This window comes from Helianthus annuus, chromosome 14, assembly GCF_002127325.2.
Source record: "Helianthus annuus cultivar XRQ/B chromosome 14, HanXRQr2.0-SUNRISE, whole genome shotgun sequence".
Lineage (NCBI taxonomy): Eukaryota > Viridiplantae > Streptophyta > Magnoliopsida > Asterales > Asteraceae > Helianthus > Helianthus annuus.
Genome location: NC_035446.2, coordinates 132,310,743 through 132,328,355, shown reverse-complemented (window position 1 = coordinate 132,328,355; position 17,613 = coordinate 132,310,743). Strand labels below are relative to the sequence as shown.

The following is a 17,613-nucleotide window of genomic DNA, read 5'->3' as shown; positions in this document are numbered from 1 at the left end:
CACAAAACCCTTGCGACCCGATCACAAAACTCAGGTAGTCGAAGGCAAAGCGCTGGCGCCCTATGGCAATACACGTGCGACTGACAGTGAAACGCTGGCCCCTAAGGCAAAACATGAGCGATCGACAAATTCTATTGTATGTATAATTTTAACAACAAACGCTGCTAAGGCGCTCATCAGGGGCAGATGTAGACTTGGGGGAGGGGTAGCCCTGCTACCCCTCAACTTTTCTGACGATGTGCATTTTTTTCTTTTGTTATTTTTAACATTTTATGTATTACGTTACCCCTAAAATTATATTATGCTACCCTGCATTCCCTTAGTATTTAAAAAGCCTAACACCCTCACCCTCTCAAAGTTTCATTAAAATCCCAAACCTAATTAAAAGTCTACTACTTATTTTTTAACTTAAAAGCCTAATTAAAATGAAAGATTAAAGCCCAAAAACTTGTTAACTTGATTTTTGAACGGGTATAAAAAGACACAGTGGCAAGCGCTAACCACTATCGACCTTCATTCCTCCCTCTACTCTAGGGTTGCTCAAAAAGTTTACGACTTGGAGCTCGCTCAGATTTATTTAGCCCAGGAAAAGCTCGCTCAATATGACTCGGTTTGTAATCGAGTCGAGCCAACTCAACTCGGTTAGAAAGTGAGCCTAGCTCAACTTGGCTCGTAACAAGCCGGATTGGCTCGATTTGGCTCGCTTGTTAGCTTGGTTCGGTTTATCTGGGATTATTGTACTTTATATATTTTATTTTATATATGTATATTATTTTATTAGAAATTGATTATCATTTGCATGTATTTCGAAGTGTAATTGGATATCTATGACATATTTATGGGCTGATTACCATCCTAATGAGTTTATATTGTATTTCATTGAAATTTGAACATAATTTTTGTTTAGATAAACTTGATGTTAGCTTGTAAAATACTAGGTTGAACCTATTTAGAATATGTTCTTTTAAACCATTGAATAATATTTTAGGCAATTAAATTTTGAAAGCTACATAATAAATTCTATTTTTACATTCGAACCTAACTAAGCCGAGCCAAGTCAGCCCGGTTAAAAACCAAGCCGAGCTCGAGCTTATATTTTCAGCTCGGTTTCAAATACGAGCCGAGTTGACTTGGTTTATAATCGAGTCGAGCACGAGTTTGTCCTGGCTCGGCTCATGAACAACCCTACTCCACTCCTCCGATTCCAGCTGACAATGTAATGGCTCGATTTGAAGCCTTAAAATGCGGAAGAGTAGAAATCTGTTAGGTAAATTGTTAACTTTATTTATTATCGTGTTTTGTTTATGGTAAAAAAAGAATTTTGAACGTTACCCCTGAACTTTTGTTCTAGATCCGTCTCTGGCGTCGATGACATGAATGTAAGAGCTGGAGCCACCCAAGGCATTGACCTCAAAAACAGTGGTGGATTCAGAAATTTTTTCTTGTGGATTCACTATTTTTAGATGCTCCAGTTTTATAAAACCGGACATAAATTTTTCGGGTCGAGGATTCACTATTTTTAGATGCTCCAATTTCATAAAATCAGACATAGAATTTTCGAGTTGATTCAGGTCGGATAAGATTTATCACATAATAAAAATGTGATTCAATAATAAAAAAATATCATCAACAGAAATAATAATATAACATCACTAATTCAAACTATATAAATATTGTGTAATTATCCACGCTCGTATTATCCACACTTACGAGCTATAAGAACAAGCAACAATTGAAACATAGAATATAGATGCTCTAAAAGACACGAAGACTAGAAGAAATAAAAGGAAAAAAATGGTTTTTGCATTGATTAGGATTCAATTGTTAACAATATATCATCTCCATCTTGATTCAGACAAAAACCAGGTCTCCCACGATAAGGAACATAACCAAACATTCGAACCATCGCCACCACTTACCTTTTTCAAACACGATGGCACGGCTAAAGGTTGAATTCGTGACATTCCGTCGTGAACAGACCTTACTCTGACGATCAGAAAGGATTCCGACAACCTAAATAACTACGGCAAACCACGTTGCTAAACTGAATATTTCTCGGTCTATAGCACTTACGCTTTTGTTTTGATTACTTGTACATACTATTCGTAACACAATCTCAATAATATAACATAGAGATGTAGATACAAACACCAGTGTCAAAGGAAAAAGCATTTATAAACTTTAGGAGCTATAAGTAACGTTGAGGAGTAATAGCGTAAACCGAGTTACGGAAAAAAAACTGGGTAAAGTTGAGGGATAATAAATTTAATATTTTAAGCAAAAAGGGTAAAGGCAAAACTTTGTACAGAGAGAGAGAGTCCGATGAAAGAGAAAGAGGGCGGCGGCGGTGGCCGGTGGGTTTCCGACAAAGGTAGCGACGTTTTTCTTGATGCTTTTTTTGCTGTGATATTGTGTCTCCTTTTTTGTCCCGATCTTTTGATGTTTGTAGCGGTGAATGATGGGTGAAAGGGGTTGTTGTGGTGGGTTAGGGGGCAGTGGTCGTAGGCGGCGGCGACGGTTGGTTAGGGGGCGGTGGTCGTAGGCGGCGGCGACGGTGAATCAGGGGTGGAGGGGTGGCCCGATGAAGGTTGTTTTGAATGGTTTCTTGAATGTTTTTTTGGATGTGTGGTCCTGATCTTTTGATGTTGCAGGCTGTTTTGAATATTTTTTTTGGATGTTTTTGCCCAATCTCTGATATTGTGTCCCTTTTTTTGACCCAATATTTGCTGTTTGCAAGTTGTTTGGATGTGTTTTTGGATCTAGGAAAACTGAGTTGCATTTGTTTGAATGTTTGGATGTGTTTTTGGATCTGGGAAAACTGAGTTGCATTTGGTTTGAATGTTTGTTGAATGATGCAGGTTGTTTTGAATGATGCATTTGTATTCTTTGATTCTCCCGGGTTTTGATCTGTTTTTGGTTGGGCGGCGATGATGATGCAAAAAAAAAATCGTAGACTTTGATGACGATGGCGCGGCAAGGTCGGCGGAGGGTAGGTTTTTTAAACCTGCAACCCCACTTTTGCAGCCTTTTGATTATCGGATACTGAGCCGAACCCCGTTTTTTTTCGAGATACACTTTGTTTTGATGTTGTTGGTTTTTTATTCCCCCCCCCCCTTAGTCGATGATGATAACAATATATCTGAGACACCTCCAGAGTTTGCGATTTCTGGGTGCATTCGTTTTTTGTGTAAAAATGTTTTGTAAAAAAAAAAGTTATACCGTAAACTTTTTAACGTAAAATGTAAACTTTTTAACGTAAAAACGTTAAACGTAAAATGTAAAAAGTTTTACGTAAAACGTTAAAAGGTTTACGCAACAGTAAAAAGTTTTACGTAAAAAGTTTTACGTAAAAAGTTTTACGTAAATCGTAAAACGTAAAAAGTGTTACGTAAAACGTAAAAACGTAAAAAGTGTTACGTAAAAGGTAAAACGTAAAACATAAAACATAAAACGTAAAAAGTTTACGTAAAACGTAAAACGTAAAACATAAAACATAAAAAAACGGCGCGTAAAACGTAAAAACGTTAAAAATGTTGGGGTAAAAAACCGGCACGTAAATCGTAAAAAAACGTTAACGTAAAAAAGCGGCCCGTAAAACGTAACAAAACCGCCGCGTAAAACGTAACAAAACGTTAACGTAAAAAAACCGGCGCGTAAAACGTAAAAAACCGGCGCGTAAAATGTAAAAACCCGGCGCGTAAAACGTAAAAAAACCGGCGCGTAAAACGTAAAAACGTTAACGTAAAACCTTTTTACGTTCCGTAAAAAAACGTAAAAAAATGTTAACGTAAAAAAACCGGCGCGTAAAGCGTAAAAAACCGGCGCGTAAAATGTAAAAAACCGGCGCGTAAAGCGTAAAAAACCGGCGCGTAAAATGTAAAAAACCGGCGCGTAAAACGTAAAAAACCGCCGCGTAAAACGTAAAAAACGTTAACGTAAAACTTTTTAGGTTTCGTAAAAAAAAGCTCGTAAAAAAACGCTCGTAAAAAACGGTGCGTTAAAAAAACGGCGTTAAAAACGGCGCGTTAAAAAAAACGACGCGTAAAAAAGCCGGACGTAAAAAACGGCGTGTAAAAAACCGGCGCAAAATTATTGTTTTTGTCAAAAAATCTGAATTTAAAATTGTTTTTAATAAAAAAATCTTTAAAAAAATAAAAAGTAATATAATAAAACTACAAAGTAATATAATAAAACAAAAAAGTAATTAAAAAATAATAAAGAGAAAAAGACAAAAAAAAGTGTTATTTTACTAAACTACCCTTTTGGATTAAAAAAATTAAAGACAAATTGTATTTAATATTAATTTTTCTTACTTTTAATCTCATCCATTAATCTTGTTGATCTAAAAGCTAGAAAATGGTTCCTATGGTTCTTACAACTAGAGGTGGTTTTCATGTTAGCGATCCCCTATATATATATATAGAAGAAGGATTCGTTAGAAACCACCTTTTATTGCGAGAACCACGAGAACCAATGTGAACACAACCAAAAATACCTAAAAATAGCTAAAAAACACACAATTTTTTTTAATATTTTTTTTTTAAAAAAATCGCTGGATTTCGTTATAAAAAAAAATTTAATCTTTTTTTTTAATTTTTTTTTGGCTACTAAAAATATCGATTTTAATGTAAAAAATATTAAAAAAAAATTGTGTGTTTTTTTATTTTTTTAGATTTTTTTAGGTTTTTTGGGGGTTTAGTTTTTAGCATTTTAGGTTGGGTGGGGGGTTGGGGGGTTTACGTTTTGGGGGGGGGGTGTGGGAGGGGGGTAGGTTTTGGCGGGTGGGGGTTAGGTTTTTTTTTAGGTCTTTTGGGGGGGTTTAGTTTTTAGCATTTAGCTTGGGGGGGGGGGTTAGATTTTTTTAGGTATTTTTTGTTGTGTCCACATTGGTTCTCACGGTTCTCGTAATAAATGTGGTTCTCGCATGAGCCTTACCCTATATATATATATATATATAGGGGCATGATTTAGAGAAAACACCCTAAAGTGTGAAAACAGTGAGAACGGTTCTGATCCGTTTGATCAAAACAATGTATGGATTAGATTTTCGCGGTGACGTTTTATTATGTAACATCAACTTTATTACGTGCACGCGCTTCATTAAGGGTAAAAGTGTCTTTTTAATGCTCTAATACAAAACACCAAACTCATGAGCAAAACGCCATTAACATTCCCGCCTTACCGTACAAGCTATACACATCAGTCCCTCCAGATGAAATGCCATATTTATCTAAAACGTTATTCATACAATAACGTCAAACTTAACGATGAAACGCGTTGCAGCTTTAACAGATAGAGATGAGCAAACAGTAACTAAAACTTTATTACTAGCATTTATTATAAAAAATTCCCTCTTAAACACGTGCCAAAAATATCATGTTATATAAACGACGTTACCATCACTTCCATTGATCATGCTAAAAAATGGCATCTTTAACCAAAATGGCAAATTTAAAAAAAAAAAACCCTCTAAAAGAAGAAAAATGGAAAACATCGTTTCATGGAGATTCAACCTTAGAATCAATGGATTCGTAATCCTTTTTGACAACAGAACAAGTGTGTTTGTCAAAACCATCAAAGCCATAATGAACTTGGAAGAAGAAGTACAGAGGGGATCCTAGCACTTCGTGTTCCTCTTTATAACCTCTGTGAGAAAACACAGGCGGTTATACGAAGATAAACAACAAAATTTTGATCGAACAATGCATATGAAAATGTGGATCCAGTCATCCGATCATGGAGTTTTGATGAAGACACCGACATGGTGACTGTTGTATGTGACAACGGGGAGCAGGAAGACTACACGCTTGAAAACATCATGACCAAATAGAGTCTTGGGTTCCTAGAGGAGTTATACAACTCAACATGTTTGAATATAGACATGATAGTAAAATTGGCGTTGTTTCATGGCATGTTCACATAGAGGGTTCAAAATCTTCAAGAAGAAGAGACCGATGAAAATGAAGACTTGGATGAGAAATTGGGTGAAGAAGCCGAAGAAGCAGACGATGGGAGCGATGGATACTTCTCAGATGAAATCCCTTCTGACGAGAAGTTTTAATTTTTTTTCCTTTTCTGTGTCATTATCTGTACGTTGTTATGTACTTTTCTAATAATAAAATAATTTTTTTCTCTAATTAATTATAAAATGCCAAAATGCCACAAACGCCAAACACCAACATCTTTATCTAAAACGCCAATAATACAAAATGTCAAACTTAATGATGGGACGTCTTTTAGAATTAACAGATAAAGCTGAACAAAAAGTAACTGAAACGATGGAAACTTTATTACTAACATTTATTATAATAAATTCCCGCCTAAACTACGCGCCAAAAACATCTTATATAAACAACGTCTCAGGACCTTCCATTGATCACACCAAAAAGAAATGCTATATTTTACTAAACTAGTCTAAGTACCCGTGTGTTACACGGGTTGCTAAAAGAAAATATCTTCATTATCACCGTTGACATAAATATTATGATTTCATACATGTTAAAACACAAATGAATATATTAGAGTATGCAACATCCTATAAAGGCACATCATCAAAATGGTTGTCCACATCATCCCTTGATTACCAACACTACTGCTCGGATCACCCTCAGGAGATGCCTCTGACCTTCAAGAAACCCTTCACTTGCAAAGTCCACCACTTTTTCTGAAACCCTACAACCATTGTGTATAAAAAATTCATACTAAGTAACAAATTAAAGCAATGCTATTAAACAACTATAGAAATTGAAATTCAAGAGCTAGTGAAATAAATGAAGATATTCCACTAATGATAACAAAGACCACAAAAACTAAAATGCGTTTCACATAATTCACGCCATGTAGGTTAAGGATCTATACCGAATGTCCATAAGATTAGAATGGCGAACAACTCCAAAATTTACTCTTCAAGCATCAAAATAATAATAATAATAATAATAATAATAAATAAATAAATAATTACAAAAAACCGAACCAGACAATTTTTAAAGCTCATAGAAAATACGTTTGAATACGGCACATTAGCGAATGCTCGGGGAACCAAAGACCCGGTCGTCGCTAACGTCTTCAGTATGCCCACACTTCACCCTAGCCGCCACCATATCCCATTTGGTGACTACCTCGTTTGAGCCCTTATATTATCATTGGAAGTACACCTGTAGATGATCAATTCCTGCAGACTAAGAGAGATTGTACAAATAGCTACAGTGCCCACCACACACTCACGTACCCAACTTGCAAAATAACATATATTTTTTCAACAGTAACATGGCACGACTATGTATCGTGTCATAAAGAACCATCCGCGTTGCCACGCCAGGCTAAAAAGATCTCGCCCAGCACCTGGTTGGTAGTAAGGCGTTTTCCCAACGCCTCACTTTGTCTAAGAGCTTAGGCGCGCACCCGAAGCGCTTTTGACAACATAGAAAGTACCTAGCCTTTACATTATGAATTATTAAACTATAGCCTTCTCACCTAGACCTTTCTTCCAAGCAGATAAATATGCTCAAACATAGAGATTTTATTGCTGAAAGTAACATGTAATATAAACAGTTTAACTTTTTACAAACTAACTCACATGATGAAGCTCAACATACAAACATGAGTGAAGCTTTATAATAATGACTTATAAAATCAAAATGAAAGTCAAGGTGTGTTTACCTGAACATAACGTCGGTTTACTTGTTCCAACCAGTCGATTTTCACGCACACGCTTTCATATTTGAACACATGGCTACTTCTTTTTAAAATGGATGCTATTGTGTACCGTCATACCATTAAACCACCGAGAAGTCGAACGTTAACTTCAAAACTTACCCCATTTCTAGAATTGAAAATACAAAAATAAAAATAAATAAATAAATAAAAGACTTAACAATTGGAAGCAATATCTTGAAAATAACCAAATTTTAAGAAAATAGATTAAATGCGAACCTCTTGTTGGGCACAAACAAAAAATTTTAGGTGCAATTTCTAACTCAATGCATAGATCCACTCAATTATCACAATCCGGAAGCTTGGGACAGCAAATGTCTTGAACAAAGAAGCTCGAAAAACAATTTTTAACCTTTTAAAAAAAGAATTATAAATTTCTTTTAGAAAAAAATCATGAAATAATAACCAAGCGTCGATAATAGTCGCCCATACTTTTTCTAACTATAAATCGTAAACTTGAAGTGAACGACAATCGATCTTATTCTTTGTTTTAGAATCAAGTGGAGATAGTGGTAGATAGCAATAGATGTCGATAGATATAGACACTTTTGGTATGCCATTTATGAATTATGTAAAGAAATAAGTTGAAACTTTAGAAACAATATACCAACCAACTTAATTTCCACCTGAACACACTATTTTTTTCATCCACTGTAATATATATAAAACATATGTGGATCATGCATTTACTTAATACCATTTGAAAAACATAAAGAACTTTTCAAACTTACATGATGTGAACTTACCAACCACTTGTACCAGCAAAAACATTCAAAACTGCCATCATTCAAATTTCATGTTCTTTATTTATATTTTGACGATAAGATGAAATTTGCCACTATTTGTTCGATCTTCAATCAATCTGCAAAGCTAATACTCCATAAACTTAAACAAAATGTCACTAAATAAGTAAATCTGTGAATTTTAAATTACAAATAGATAACATCAACTTACAGGCCAAACATGACGATAACCAGATCCATCCATCTGATTGAAACAAACTCTTACCAATTTCACAAAATACGCCGCCGTTTTTTATTCAACTTCTCCGCCATAACCTACAATGGCTGGCACATCTTCACTAATTTCACAAAAGTACGCCGTCATTTCTGATTGAACTTCATCGCCTATTTGGATCCGTAATATAAAACTGTTAATCACATCCTACATAAAATGGAAAAAAGAAATGAATAAACACTCCCCTAGCTCCGAGTTGGCCTGGTCCACCGCCCTAACCGTTTTGAATTTGAGCTTTTTACAAAGAAAGCATCAAACTAAACAGATTATGTCACACCCCCAAACTACCACATAAGGAATGTCCCTGTTAGGCGTGTGACGTACCAATAACGAGCCACTAATTACATTGAACGCATACAAGTTTCAAAATAAAACCCTTAATTATTAATGTAAAATACCATCAACGAGTTAAATGAAAACCAACATGTTCAGCGGAAGCAAATAGTAAACCAATGTTAAACTGTTTCGAAAACCAATGTATGATATCAATAGTTCAATCACAAGAATCCCTCCAGTCGACCCATGACCACTCCAGCTACTCCAGACAGCAAGTTCCCAAATCCAAGATATCTAACGACCTGCAAGCATGCAGACAAGTGTGTCAGACGACGCTGGTGAGTTCAAAGTTTTGTTAACGCGTTTAGTTACCAGGTATGTGTATAAAACAGTTCAACAGCTCAATAATTCAATAATTTGATTTGATGTTGTTATTAACTCGATTACCGTATGTGGCGACTAGATGTGAATGCCCAACCCCAATGCCTCCATTTAAGCATTGGTCATGAGGTCAAGGTATCAAACAACCTTGAATAGATGTAAGGGGTCTTATATGTACACGATGAGAATGCCCAACCCCAATGCCTCTAACTAGGCATTGGTCATGAAGTCCAGGTAATTAGTTCACGCCCGTCCTTTCGGCCCGGTGTGAGGGTGCCAAACCTAATAGCGCTATCAACTAAATACCTCGTTGCTTCTTCAGCAACACGGTAGATGTACGGGGTCTTACATGATTTATACTGTGTTCAATAACCAACATCCCAATTAAACAGTTTACCCAGTATCCCCTTCAGAAACGTTTACCAGATGTCCCAAACCACCGGGACGCATGCTTAGAAAAGTGCAGTGAACTCACCTTTGATTGCTCGGTATGTAATGTTACTTGTTCCATATTAATCAACCAATCCTAATGTGGTTACCAACAATCAGTTTGTGCATAGTAATTCAAGTTCACATCTTTAAATGTATTCTAACAATAAAGTCAAGTGTGCACATTTCAAGTTAATCAGCCCAAGCTTATGACATTTGTCCACCTTCAATCAGTTTGTTCACAAGTACTTTTATCACGTAAATAACATCTTGCAGAGTACACGCATAATCTCATCATACATCTTAGACAATTAGCACATGCATAATGATTTATCTCATAGCTTCACAATGCATAACATAACTTTCATCACCTAATGGTTCCTCACCACTGTTTGGGTTACGCACCCCATAACCCATTCCTACCTTGCCTACACCACAAACAATCCATTAAGATTCTCTCCATAGTGCACGGCCCAACTGATTTCCGGCCCAATCAACGTGTGTAACCCGGTCCCCTTGGTGCGACCTGTGTTCTATTCGTGGCCTATAACTACCGGACGGTTCCTAATATGTGCGGCCCAACACAAGTGCAGGCCCAAAGTAGCGTGCAACACTTGAATGGATGTGCGATTCGTTTCCGATGTTCAGCTTAATACCGATAACCCATTACCGATCCAATCAAACAGATTAATTAGCCGATTAATGTCATTACCTCACATGACCCTAATTGTCGTCTAATTATTAATGATAATTAACACGTAATCATCATCTCAATGAATCAAACAGTATGATTATCGCAACATAAATTCATTATATGATCATCAACCGGAGTCGGCATTCCTAAACCTAATATCCAGTTGAATCGAGTAGCACCACATGAATAAACTATGCAGCCTAGTTCACTGTCATTACTAGTTCACAACATGACACTTAATCACCATTTATTACATTAATCAGTAACTCATTATCAATCAGTTGGACACAAAACATTGCATCATGAGTTTGTCTAATATGCACATACTTCTTCGATTCCAATTCCTACAATCTACCATGCTTTCTATTAATTTCCATGCATGATTAACTTCCCAAGATGATTCATACGGACCCGAACAACGAAAACACAATCACATATAGTTCACAGTAATTAAATTAACACAAGAGAAACCATCATTCTTATGTCATACCGTAACTAGTTCTTTGTTGAATTTAAATAATACCCCAAACCCCATGTGCACATATCATAAACCAACGTGATTCTTTGCATACTAATATTTCATATAATATTTCGATAATATTCCATACCATAATATTCTTTGCATGAATTGCAACACAAGATAACTCAGAACATACGCATAAAAACTTGACATAAATTGCATGATCACGTAAGAACATACTAACCCGTTTCAAGACGTAAAAGAGAGTGCTAGGACCAAGAAAGAGGCTTCAAACGGAGGGAAAAGGGCTGTCGATGCTTCCAGGGACCAAGAGAATGCTAGGGTTTGCAAAGATTTGCAATTAAAGATGATACGTACTACCTAATACATATACGTGTGACACCACAATGGGTTTGGGTTTGGGTCCGGTTAGGTTTAAGGGTTTTGGGCCCGAAGGAATTGGGTTTCGAGAAAGCTAGGCCGGGTACGGTGTGCATGATAATCACAATGTGGTTTCTAGTGAGGTGCAAGATAGTATAATATCTCCAGCCCTAGTGTCTACGAATTTCAAAACCAAACAATCAGATGCTTTCCTTTTTATCTTATCATGGAATGAATTAATTCCAACTTTCAACCACTTGGCATTAATAGTCCCCCATCTTTGATAAACTATTTTTAAATAGCTTTCAACCTTTTGCACTTTAGTCCCTTGAGTTTATAAAATAGAGATAGAGTAGTCAAGCACATTTAACACGTTTAACATATCATACATCTAACTATAACGTAGACTGTGACGTAGAAAATAATAATGAACCAATGGTCACTAAACTAGACGACACTAACGTTGAGAGTTCGGGTTGTCACATCATCCCCAACTTGAAAGAAATTTCGTTCCGAAATTTGATAAGCGGTCAAAAGGGGAAAAATGAAGTGATGAGTAAATCAGGATAACTGTGGATTTTCCCGGGTACCACATCATCCCCAACTTGAAAGGGAATTTCGTCCTGAAATTTGTAAATGACATCTGAAGTTAAATCAACGTTTGAACAATCGAGGATAATAAAGCTTCATCTGATCTTTGAGTTCTCACGTGAACTCCGGTCCACGTCTTGAGTTCCAACGAACACTCACGATTTGGAATTCGACTATGTTAACGAGCCTTAACGTCCTGGTCCATGATTCTAGTAGATTCCTCAACAACTGCAACTTGTTATTTACCTCAGACTCTAATGAAGGTATCACAAGCGTTTCGTCAGTCAAACACTGCCTTAGATTCAAAACATAAATGGCATTGTGTACGTTACCCAATTCGTCGGGTAACTCGAGTTTGTAGGCCACGTGACCGATTCTTTCCAGAATTCCGAATGACCCAACGGAACATAAATTAAGCTTGCCACACTTCCCAGCGTACCACACCCTCCCAGGGTGAGACTTTCAACATGATACGATCGCCTACAGCGAACTCCCAGTGTTTCCTAAGTTTATCAACTTTCCTGACGGTCACGCGTTGCCACCAACGATTTCCGATCCAAGCAATCTTTCCTAGAGTTTCGAGTACAAGTCCTGCGCCTGTGATTAGGTTGTCACCCACCTTAATCCAACAAGGAGATTAGTGTTACTGTCCATGCAATGCCTCAAACAGACTAAGTCCATCACCCACATGCTCGCAACATGTCTTCGAGCGTCAGGGCGGTTTATTTACTCTGACCGTTTGTCCTACGATGATATGTAATGCTCGTGTCTAGACGTGGGCAAAGGGTGTTGTGTAATGCCTGCCATAAATCATGTATAGATCAAAATCAGAGATAACAGGAGTTAGCACCTCGTGCCTAAAAGGCCGCCTCTCTCAGAGGAATATTCGCAAGCTGTGAGGACTCGTCAGTTTCCCTGATTTGTAAGAAAGTGTGCTGGTTACATGAATCAATCAACGATCACCCAAGTGATATTGTTTCCTTTCTGAGTTTTTGGTAGACCAGTGACAAACTTCTTGGCTGTCTGTTTCAATCTCTAAATAGGTGTTTCTGATTACTGACACGAACCAGAAGGTTTCTGATGTCCCACCCTGGACTTTCGCACAAGTCAAACGTCGTTCACATGCTTCGTTGTGTAGGCCTTCAAGCCCAGTTGCCAGTACAAGATCCTCCGATCCTAACATATCCCATCAAGTCCAGATGACCAGCATATCGAGGCTGGTGTGCTTGCTCAACACAAGTTCCCTCGGATGACTGTGCAGTAGAATCCATATTTGTTCCATGAAGTAGCGAGTACCGTCCGCCTTGCCAAAAGTTGCTCCTCCATGCCCCGCATGGACCCAACTCGAAAATCCTCTTCCTTTAGCGCTTCAGTTTGGACAGGGTGAATCTGATTGGGTAGGCTAGAGTCGGTGATGAGCTGCACGCTCATACACGTTTAAATTCCATAGTCGTATTCGCTCAAGAGTTCCATCCAGCGATGCCATCACGTGCTTCAACTCTTTTGAATCAAGGGTCCACGGGAGGCCCTTGTGATCGGTCTAAGTAATGCATTTGGTACCGTCCAAGTAATGCCTCCACTTGAATCCAAAGACCATGGTTCCCACCGCAGGTTGTGATTCGTGTAGTCCTTCTTGTAAACCCACTGTGTAGGTAATCACCTTCTCGTGTTGCATCGGCGCGTAACCGGGACTTTGATTCAAACCATCATGGTATACCGCTAAATCACCCGTACCCTCGGGTAAAGACGTTGCTCAGTGCATTGTAGAGTCAGATTTCAAAAGCTGAAAAGACGTTATCCTGTTTTGTCTCCCACGAATACACAGCACCCTGATGTGCTAAAGACGTTAAAGCTGCGCAATTCTCGAAAATTCCGCGATGAATCTGCGATAGTCTCTATCGAAACCAAGAAATTGCTTTATCCCCAAAGGACTCTTTGGTGTCGATCAACTTCTAATGAAATGGATCTTAGCGAGATCCACGTGTATCTTCACTTCGTTGTTTACATAACCAAAAATGCACTTCTCGAATCCAGAAGTCACATTTAACAAGACTTTGCGCGGAGTGGGTCCTCCCTCAGGAGCTCTAAAATAATATGCAAATGCCGTCCATGATGTTCCTTTCTCCTGGATATGATTTGAACATTAATAATAAACACGGTCGATTCGTTTGATCCATAAAGCTACTGATGCGTTGATTAATCCAAAGGTCATGGAGTACAATGTCGCAATGGCCACATTGCGTCCGATATGCCGTTTTAAGAACCTTCTCCCCCTTGGACTTCCATCTAATGATTGCTCGCTCGTTAATCGATACTCGAATGGGAGCTTGGCCCTCGCAACTGGTCAACAGGTCGTCAATACAATGGTCGAGGCAAACGGTTTTTGACTGTCACCTTGTTGAGTTTTGATAACCAGTACACATTTCCAACAATACAACTTATCTTCCCGGATATAACTGGGGCTTCCCAAAGCGAAAACTAGGTCCGACAAAACTCCTCTTCAACAGTCCCTGTAGTTGATTTGACAACTCTCGCAACCCTCCTGGTGCAAGACGGTAATAAGTACGAAGAATCAGGGCTGCCTCTAGTGTGAGATCAAACTGATAGTCTATCTAATAGTTATGGAAGTAAATCTGATAGTCCTTCGAGTAGCACAACGAAGGAATCATGAACAATTGGTGGATCCTTGATCCTCTTTTCCTTAGCCTTAACATCAGTAACGGGTGCTAACATAGCGGGGTAATCCCTCCATAGACACTTCTGGGCTTTCATTGAATGATGCTATCCTTTACACCACTCTGACACTTTAGAGCATATAGCGACGCAAAATTTTCTTCTCACAGGGTATATCTGCGTGAAATCTGGATAAACAATCCACACTAACTACTGCATCGAGGCTATCAAGGATACCAGAAGGAAGGTAGAGGTCGAACACTTGTCCTACATGGTCGAGCTTGCGTCCCATCGAACATATAAGGCTTCAATTGACTTGCATCAGCCGACTCCACAACAGGTTCGGTTTCAAGAAGCATCAGGGGTTAAACAGAATAGAGACGAAGCGAATAGCTACCCATCCAAGCTATCGTGTTGCTATTACACTTGGTATAGCCTATGCCAATACTAAATGTCCTTCCATGAGCTTCATTTCCAGTGTTGTTTTCGTCACGAGAATTTCCAGTACTACCGTCGTTCCCTTGGTTGTCGTCATCTTGACTTAACACAGTCAATCCTTGTCGTGGTCACCTTCGTTTCCATATTGTAAGCTACGATCACGAGTACCTTGATGTTGCCGCGGCTGTTGCCTCTAACATTGATGCCTGTAACGGTGTCCTGCGTCCTTTCACCAACAAGGTCCATCTTTACACAGTCCGCTCTACAGTCAGTCGTCATCGATTTTGTCCCGATTGGTTCGTAAGAGTCGACTCCCATGAGTCGCTGGATGGGGTTAAGGATTCGATTGGAGTCGAATCGCTGTTGTTCGTTGCCGGTAACTAGGGTCGTTCAAATGCTGAAGTCGGTAAGGTACTACGTTTACCCTCTTGTCCATCGTTCTTGCAAGTTGACTGAGTAATACACGGTATGTCGCGAGAGTGTTGCAGAAGTGATCGCACTTCGGGATCTAAGGCGTCAACACGCTAAGTTCCAGCAAACAAGGATAAGTGAAGAAAGTATAGTCCAATCATTTTACGCTGAGCCATCCAACTCAGTGACGTTCGTACTAGCACCTAACATTCTACACAGTTCGCTAGGCGTTCAGATGTGTGATCAGGTGATACTCGATAGCATCGAGATTCGTAAGGATTCAGAAAGGGGTGAAAAGAGCATGTTCGAGTAGGAGACAATCACTGCTATAACTGCTATAGACTACTGAGTTCTAACATAACATCAATTAACAGAGCGGAACCCCTCTCACACTCGTTAAGCCTCACTGGGACTCACATGCACCCCACATTATTATTATGTGTGCACCCATAATAATAAGGCAATTTGCATGCTTATCTCAGTGCCTCTTAACTCGCGCTAAAAGGTTCCCCGAATTCGAGCAATAAGACAGATGACACCACAACATAGATCATGAAAGTTCAAGAAGATTCGCACTCTTAAAACACGTAACATGGGTTGGTAACATAGAAGTTCATACTGCAGTGCTAAGTGTGCATTCACGTGTAATGTCATACATAAGTGTACACTAGATATACTATGCAATAGTAAATGAGAAACGAACCTTGCAGTCTGGAGCTGAGTGTCATGGTCGATTTCGGAACTGTTCGGTTATAGTCTGGTTTTATGAAAACTTTTAAAACCAAGTTCCCTATAACCAGTGGCTCCGATACCAAACTGTCACACCCCCAAACTACCACATAAGGAATGTCCCTGTTAGGCGTGTGACGTACCAATAACGAGCCACTAATTACATTGAACGCATACAAGTTTCAAAATAAAACCCTTAATTATTAATGTAAAATACCATCAACGAGTTAAATGAAAACCAACATGTTCAGCGGAAGCAAATAGTAAACCAATGTTAAACTGTTTCGAAAACCAATGTATGATATCAATAGTTCAATCACAAGAATCCCTCCAGTCGACCCATGACCACTCCAGCTACTCCAGACAGCAAGTTCCCAAATCCAAGATATCTAACGACCTGCAAGCATGCAGACAAGTGTGTCAGACGACGCTGGTGAGTTCAAAGTTTTGTTAACGCGTTTAGTTACCAGGTATGTGTATAAAACAGTTCAACAGCTCAATAATTCAATAATTTGATTTGATGTTGTTATTAACTCGATTACCGTATGTGGCGACTAGATGTGAATGCCCAACCCCAATGCCTCCATTTAAGCATTGGTCATGAGGTCAAGGTATCAAACAACCTTGAATAGATGTAAGGGGTCTTATATGTACACGATGAGAATGCCCAACCCCAATGCCTCTGATGTATAAGAATTTATACATCTTTTAAACGTCAAATACGCCCCGTTTATGCGAAAACTCTTTGTATTTTCATTGATTTTGGTACTTATTTGAGTTGTTTGTGAAAATACAGGTCCGGGCTTCGGCCCGGTGATGAAACGGAAGCTTTTGGAGCAAAATAGAGCGAAAATGAAGCATTCCAGCAAACTGCCAGATATGGCACTACCGTGCCAAACATTGGCACGACCGTGCCAAGCCTCCCGACGCCGGCACTCTCGATCAGCACTAGCACCCAGCAGCCAAATCTTCAAAATCAGGGGAAGCACGACCGTGCCAAACAGTGGCACGACCGTGCCAAGTCAATCTTAGCCTCTGATCAGCTTGTTTCCGAGATCGAAGTCACTGTTACCGAGCACTACCGGCTCGCACGACCAAAGGATCTCCGAGCACGGTCGTGCGACCTCGGGAACATTTGAGCGCGATTTTTCCGAAAATGGTAGCTTGCTTGGTCAACACTCAAGAAAGTGGCTCTGACACATACCGAGCACTACCGTGCCAAAAGGTGGCATGGTAGTGCCAAACGCCCAGAGTTTAAATACGAGTTCTAGGCTCATTTGCAAGAGAGTTGGAGCATTTTGGTGACTTTTTCTCTCAAGAATCTGGTCTTGGAAGCTTGTTGGAGCCAAGAAGGAGCCTTGAAGAGGATTAAACCACTTGAAGATCTACTCAAACACCATTTAAATCTTGTCTTTAACTT

The 17,613-nt window shown here is 38.9% G+C and overlaps 1 long non-coding RNA gene across 1 annotated transcript; it reads right to left on the bottom strand.

Annotated features, from left to right (window-relative positions):
- Positions 1-6,437: 6,437 nt before the first annotated feature.
- Positions 6,438-8,241, bottom strand: LOC110922796. The gene is made up of 3 exons (XR_002583492.1): positions 7,933-8,241; positions 7,660-7,822; positions 6,438-6,672 (listed from the first exon to the last, which is right to left on the bottom strand). It is a non-coding gene; the product is annotated as an uncharacterized LOC110922796 (long non-coding RNA).
- Between the last annotated feature and the right edge of the window lie 9,372 nt (positions 8,242-17,613).